The sequence below is a fragment of the Rhinopithecus bieti genome, unplaced genomic scaffold (assembly GCF_001698545.2).
Source record: "Rhinopithecus bieti isolate Rb0 unplaced genomic scaffold, ASM169854v2 scaffold_53422, whole genome shotgun sequence".
NCBI lineage: Eukaryota > Metazoa > Chordata > Mammalia > Primates > Cercopithecidae > Rhinopithecus > Rhinopithecus bieti.
In genome coordinates this window covers 664,868-671,634 of record NW_016821178.1, presented here as the reverse complement: position 1 = coordinate 671,634, position 6,767 = coordinate 664,868, and positions in this window count along the sequence as shown.

The following is a 6,767-nucleotide window of genomic DNA, read 5'->3' as shown; positions in this document are numbered from 1 at the left end:
GAAACATCTGGTGAAATATTTGGAGACATACTTGTAACACATGTGAAATATGAAAATAAGGCACCCAGTGAAAAGGATTTTTAGCTTGAATAAACTTCCCTAAGTCATGTAGTGTACTTGAAGTAAGAAGTTTTATTTTGAAAATAGTTTAATGATTTTATAGTGGTTTCCTCTCTTATCAGTGGTGTTTGATGGGGCACTTAAAATGATGTTCCTGTGAACAAATTTCAGGTACAGGTGGTTTATTAGTAATTAACATATCTAAGCATTTGGTTTTACTTTTGTCCTCAAAATTAACACTTTAATTTTTTAAAAATAAAAAAAGGTGGCAAGTGTAAAGCTAATGGAACAAACCCTCTATAGGCAAGTCCTTAATATAATGCTTCCAGTGCTGTAATTAGTATTCTTGAATGTGATTAAAAAAAAGAAAAAAAACACCTAATCAAACTCATACACCCACATCCCAAGTAGAGTCCCAGAAACCTTTTTTCTACCCCATCCATCTTCTCCCTCTTTCTTCTTCTTTCTTTACTCCTTATCCCGACTACCCTATTCCTGTATTCTTCTTCCGCTCTCTGCTCTACCATCATTTCCTCTCCCTATGCGTCTCTTTTTCCTTTCTCCTTGTCTCCTCTCCTCCTTCCCTGTCCATCTCACCCCTCATCTCCCTTTGTTTCCAGTATCTATAGAAAGAACATAATATATACGAGAGCCTTATAGTTTGCAAATTGTGTTAGTCCACAGAGCCCTCTGGAGCATTGTGGTTAGTGTAATCTGTGTGGATGAGTGCTATTGGAAAAAAAATAGGGAAAAGACCTTTGGGGAGTGAAACTAAATTTTGGGAGAGAACAGAGTCTTGATAGGTCTTGGCATTTAAGGAAAACTTGTAAGTAGGTAAAGAGAGGAGCCATGTTGGATATCTTGAAAGGAGAGAGTTCTAGCTACAGGGAACAGTAAATTTCAAATTGTAAATTCTTTTGTTTGAATAATAGAAAGCTTCTTAGCTGGAATGCAGAGAAGAAGGGAGAGAGCAATAGGCAATTTGGTTAGAAGGGAACTGGGGCTGAATGTTGGGGATTATGGCCATTTGGAGGGTTGATTTCTGAGTTTCCTGTTCTGTTCCATTGACCTCTTTGTCCTTGAGTCATTATTAATCCTGTTTAATCACCATGGTTTAATTATAAATAGTGGATACTAGCAGGTTGTCTCTCACTTTTTTTTTCCTTTCTTTAAATCAGGTTGGCTATTCTTGACTCTGTGTTTATATAAATTTTAAAATCAGCTTGTCAAAAACTTAGGCTATTGATTAGAATTACATGGAATTTTTAGGTCATTTTGGGGAAATTATAATCTTTATGGTATTATGCTTATACCAGGAATAGATACATCTTTAAAAGACTTTTTATATTCTTTTATGATCTTGAAACAGACTATTCCTATAAATTTTTCCAGAATCCTAAGCTGTCTTTTGTTGGTTTATTTTCTGGGTACCTTACAGTTTTTATTGCATATTGCTAAATAGAATATATTTTCCCATTATATTTTCTAAGTTTTTTTGTAGGGAATACCGATCTATGTACTGAACTGCATCTACAACCTTATCTACTTTCTTGATCTCTTTCTGTTAGTTCTCTTAGTCTATATATTATCTACCATAGGAATTCCAAGAAAATCATATCATCCTGCAAATAGAGAGATAGCTCGCCATTCCTTTCTTTTTTCTCCCACCCCACCCCGCCGGTTGCCCAGGCTTTGGAGTTGCGGTGGCCCCGATCTCGGCTCACTGCAAAGCTCCGCCTTCCCGTATTCATCGACGTTCCCTGCTCAGCCTCCAGAGTAGCTGGACACAGCGTGCCCGCCACCACTCCTGGCAGATTTGTTTTTTTTTTTTTTTGTATTTTAGTAGAGACGGGTTTCACTGTGTTAGCCAGGATGGTCTTGATCTCTTGACCTCGTGATCCGCCCACTTCAGCATCCCAAAGTGCTGGGATTACAGGTGTGAGCCATCGCACCTGGCCCGTTTCTAATTTTTATACCACCTTTTTTCTTTTCTTGTCTTATTGCATTGACTTGGATATCTAGGGCAGTGTTGTGTAGAAAAGCACTTATCTTTGTTTTGCTCCATTTTTTAAAAGGGATTCTTGTAAAGTTTTGACATGAAGCAAGACAATTGCTTTATCTGTTTCGGTCAGTTCCTTTTGATTCCCAGAGTTCCCTAAGAGTTTTAGAAATAATTATTATTGAATTTTTTTCCCTGAAATTTAACATGCTTCTTTCGTAGGTATTGAGATAGATTCTTTGATTTTTCTCATTCATCTGTTAATGCATTGTAGTAGTTTCATAGATTTGCTGATGTGAATTCATCACATCATTTGTTGAAGCAGTTTGAATAAGAGAAATGGGTTGAGCCTTGAAAATTTGGTAAATCCTTCTAAGATGGTATTGAAGTGGGTGGATGGGTTTTTTTACTTACTGTTTTCAAATTCTTTTATTTTTATAGAAAATTACTTATTTCTTATGTATCAAATTTATTGGCATAAAGTTACTGTATTTATAGTATTTTTTTGTTAAAAGTGTTCATTCTGTTTGTAGTTATTTCCTCTATTTTTGTTCCCAGGATTGTTTATTAGAGCACTTAGCTCCCTGCACATACATCTTTCATCCCTCTCCTTACATCAGTCATACCTAATATTTTTGTCATCTGTTAGTCTGCTCAAAAAAGTTTTATCTTGTTAATCCTTTCTATTGCTTTTTCCTATTTTATTAATAATACACATTTTTGTCATTATTTTCTTCCTTCTGTTTTACTGTATTTACTCTTTGCTTTCTTCATTTCTTTTAAGACTTCTAGGCCTATAAGGATATAAATTACTCTGTAAGTACTGTTTCTGGTAGATTTTGACATGTATTACTTTTGTTGTCATTCAGTTTTAAATATTTTGTGATTTCCATTGTGATTTCTTCTGTAACCCATGATTTATTAGGAAGTACACGTTTAAGTTTTCAAACAAAGGGATTTTATTTTAACCTTTGAAAAAAACAAAACTATTGATTTCTAACTAAATTACACTGTTGTTAAAGAATACGTATACTGACTTTGGGAGGCCAAGGTGGGTGGGTCACCTGAGGTCGGGAATTTGAGACCAGCCTAGCCAAAATGGTGAAGCCCTGCCTCCATGGAAAAATACAAAAATTAGCAGGGCGTAGTGGCACACATCTCTGTAATCCCAGCTCCTTAGGCGGCTGAGGCATGAGAATCGCTTGATCTGGGAGGTGGAGGTTGCAGTGAGCTGAGATCGTGGCACTGCACTGCAGCCTGGGTGACAGAGTGAGATTCTGTCTCCAAAAAAAAAAAAAAAAAAAAAAAAAAAACACCCAACCAATAAGAGTATGTAGACTGTGTGTATCATCATTTCTTTGAAATGTAATACTTGTCTTGTGTCTTGTTACATACTCAATTTTTGTAGCTCTTCCATGTATTCATGGAAAGATTATACGTTCTTTCTTTCTGGAAGGCCATGGTATTCACTAGAAGACATGTTAAAATATTTATTAATTTTAGACTTGTCGGTTTCTCCTTATTCTGATTTTTTCTGTATGTATTTCTGAGCTATATTGCATGCCATTGTGGCTGTGTACATGTTCATGGTTGATTACTTTTCTTCTTGAATTTCTCTTTGTATATTTATTGATGAACTTGTTTTAAAATATTTCATTGTTTTATTTATTGTTATTCCTATACCAGGTTTATTCTTGTTAGAATTCATCTGGCATATGATTTTCTACACTTTTTTTAACTTTTGGTGTAATTTTACTTTGCATGCCTTTTGTGCAATATGTAGATGGATTTATTTTATTTTAGCTACTCTGATAATCTTTGTCTTTTCAGTAGGTTTAATTACACTAGTTTTTTTCATTTTCTCAGTGATGTAACCACATTGCCTTTCAAAAATGTCTTTATAAATGGCAAACTCTTCAACTCCATACCTTTGCACATATAATTTTCAGTTTTTTTGTAATAGTTTTTTTACCACTTTGCTTTTTCTTATGATTCAAACTTCAGTTTAAATGCTTCCTTCCCCCGCTTTTTTTTTTCAGAGAAGCTTTCCTCTGACCAATCCCTTTTTAGAATAGACCCAACTCCCATTATTTTCTTAGTTCCTTATTTATTTCTTTTATAATACTTAGAAAAGTTATTTCATTTCTGTGTAGATTATTTAGTGATGATACTAGTATTAATGTCTCCATTTTTTATCATTTTATTTATATATTAGTTACTTGATATTAGTTGGTAGAGGGTGAAAAAATGGGTAGCATGATCAAGAGGAGGTGCTTCAGGGTTGGGTTACCTGAAGCAAATTGAGGAAGAAATAAAGATTATTCGTGATGGAAGAGAGTAAGTATAGGAGTGCCTTCACAGAAAGAAAGGAATCTCTAGGGAAGGGCGAGTGAAGTTTAACTGCAGAGATTTTTAAGGTGAGAAAGAGGTTAAACAAAGAATTAGTTGAATCAGACCTGATTTACTGAGTAGAGTGGAGAATAAACAGAGTTGAGAAGGCGTGGAATACTTGTCAAGTGATGTGCCCCCAAGAGAACAGAGGTGAAGCTCCAATTTTCCGTTGACCTTGCCATGTTTTTGGTTCTATGTATTCATTTGATAGTATCTTCTAGCCTATAGGAGTAAGGGAGATAGTAGAATTGATGCAGGGACTAGTTTAAGTTACATTGTGTCTGATTTATGTTGATGTTGAATAGGGGTGAAGGCAGCATTGATCGAAGGTAGAAAATCTTGGATGTACCATACGCTATGTTAAGAAGGACCAGGTTTTTATTCCAGCTGTGCTCTGAACTTGCTGTGTAACTTTGGGCGCAGTCTTGCCTTCCTCCGAATCAGAAAGAGGTTGACTTTAATGATCTCCATAGTCTCTTAAAATTTTTAATGAAAATATATGAAATAAATGGGGTGAGAAATGGGGTGAGTAAAGGTTCAGGTAAAAGTGAGTAATAAGTGATAAGAAGAAAGAACATGCTATAGAGCTTGTAATAAAGATTTACCTCCCACTTCTCATATACCCTAACATATCTATACTTTTTATTTGTAGAACCCCTTCAGTGTTCATTCTCAAATCTGATCTCATTTTAACAATTTCAAATTTGATCTGTGAAATAAGGGAGGTTGGACTTTGTATGAAAACACCTGGGTTTTACTTACAGGCAGATTTCTAGATCAGAGAAATATGATAGTTATGTGTCCATATTTTATCAAGACATTTGACATAACCTTTTTGATTATTCTCTTTAGAGCAGAATGAGTGACAACTCACTGTTGAATTTGTAACTTGGAGTTACCTGATGAGATGACACAGGATTCGGTTCTCAGTGCAGTTTTTATTTCACCATTTTTAGCATTGCTTTGGATAAAGATATTGATGGGTTGCTAATCAAGTAACTAGTATGTTGGATTACAAAATCAGGGTCTCAGCAGGCTTTGACTAAGCGCCAAGTATGCCAAATGGAAGCACCGCGGATTCCTCTAGAGCACTCCCCTGGTTGGGCCAACAAGCAGCGCTGCATAAGGATAGGAGGCAAGGGCTTCCTCAGATCTTGCCTTCACATTGCTTTCTGTGTGACACAAGACCCCACATTTCAACGAGTATAAAAGAATATTGTGAATTCTCTCTTTCTCCTTTAGTCATGCCATTTCATTCCCCGAGGGAACCAACCAAAGTTATTAGGGATTGTTTTGAGACAGAGTCTTTCTGTCACCCAGGCTGGAGTGCAGTGGCATGATCTGGGCCCTCTGCAGCCTCAACCTCAAAGGCTCAAGCAGTCCTCCTACCTCAGCCTCCTGAGTAGCTGGGACTACAGGCAGTGCCACCACAACCAGCTAATTTTTGTATTTTTTGTAGAGATAGGGTTTTGGCCATGTTGCACAGGCTAGTCTTGAACTCCTGAGCTCAGCAATCTGCCCAACTCTGCCTCCCAAAGTGCTGGGATTACAAGCGTGAGCCACCTTGTCCAGCCATTGTTATTTTTTTTTAAATGATCTTTTCAGAAAAATGTTATGCCAATGTAAGCAAATTGTGTGTGGAAATATTTTTCTCCCCACTTTCCCATTTTATACAACTGGGTGTATATTATTCATACTGTTTTGTACCTTGTTCCTTTTTTCTCATAACAGTCCTTGTTGGAGGTGTTTCCATATCAGTGTGATCATTTCCTTTTACTTGGCTGCAGGGCATTACTTTGTAGCTTATATACCACGGTTTAGTTAACAGGTCCTCTGCTGATGGGCATTTTAGTGTTTTTCAGACTTTATTACAAGCAGTGCTATAATCTATAACTACTCAGTACCATAGTTTTATATGTAGGATAAATTCTTAGAAGTGCTGTTGCTAGGTCACAGGGGATTCAACTTTAGTGTCAGTGCTGTCATTCCTGTCCTTGTTTTACATGATCTTAGAAAAAATAGAATTTAATAGTTGGGATTTAGGCTTTATCAAATCCAATGATTCTCAAAGTGTGGCCTTTGAGCCAGGAGCAGCAGCCCCATCACATGGGAACTTGTTAAAAATGCAGATTTATGGGGCCCACCCTAAAACTCCTGAATCAGAGCCTCAGGGGCCCAGCAGTCTGCACTAACAGGTGCTTTTACATATATGGAAACTGATCAGAGTGATGAAATAACCTACCAAAAATTATATAGTTACTGGTGGCTTCTGTTATATCTCCATTATAACTTTCTTTTTTTTTTTTTTTTTTTTTTT